Genomic DNA, 819 nt, shown 5'->3' with positions numbered 1-819 from the left:
CCACCATCAACTGCCCAGCTCACCTGGCTCCATCCATGGACTTCAGGGATGCTCTGTGCCGAGGGGCAGAAGCCAGGGGAGTGGAGAGCAGGCCCAAGGGGCCAGAGGAGATGGGGGAATGATTGGGGGGTTGTAGAGTGACGCGAGGGGGCAGGGAGGGCACTGACCTTCACCCACTGCCAACTGCCCACACCTGCATTTTCCCACAGCGGAGACAACAGGTGGGCTCAGCGGGGTCAGGTGGTTGTGTGTGGCCTGGACCAGGTGCTGGCCCATCTTCATTGAGCTTCCCTGACCTCACCTGTGCCCACCTCTCAGGAGTGTTATTTGGGCTGAATAAGCAGCAGCCTGCCTCTTGTCCCTACGGACTTCCTGGCCCCTGCCTTTGCTTGCCTGGCCTGATAACATGGCAGTCACAGGGTTCTGCAGTCAAGTCGGCCAGGCCTCTGGGTACAGCTTCGAGAGGCAGTCTGTCCTCCAGGGCCCTCTGATCTCTGACCTCCCCCTTCAGGCCCTCACCCCCCTCAGCAGCGCAACACCCTCCCCTCTCAGCCCTCCCGCCTCTCACTCAGGCCTTCCCTGCCTGCTCCCCACAACTCACTCTACGCCCCTAGCATCAGATCCAAGCCCATCTATGTTGCTGGCTTCTGGTCCCACTGCCTGGCCCACAGGGGCACCCAGATACTGATACTTGTCCATTGAATGAGGAACACAAGTAAAATCTCCCTTTTCACCCCTCAGAGTTCTGTGAAGGTGTAAGGTGTGCACCTGACCTGTGCAATTGGAAGGCATTTGATGAACAGGACCCCGACACTGGGA

The sequence above is a fragment of the Mandrillus leucophaeus genome, unplaced genomic scaffold (assembly GCF_000951045.1).
Source record: "Mandrillus leucophaeus isolate KB7577 unplaced genomic scaffold, Mleu.le_1.0 Scaffold1402, whole genome shotgun sequence".
NCBI lineage: Eukaryota > Metazoa > Chordata > Mammalia > Primates > Cercopithecidae > Mandrillus > Mandrillus leucophaeus.
This window is presented reverse-complemented; position numbering follows the sequence as displayed.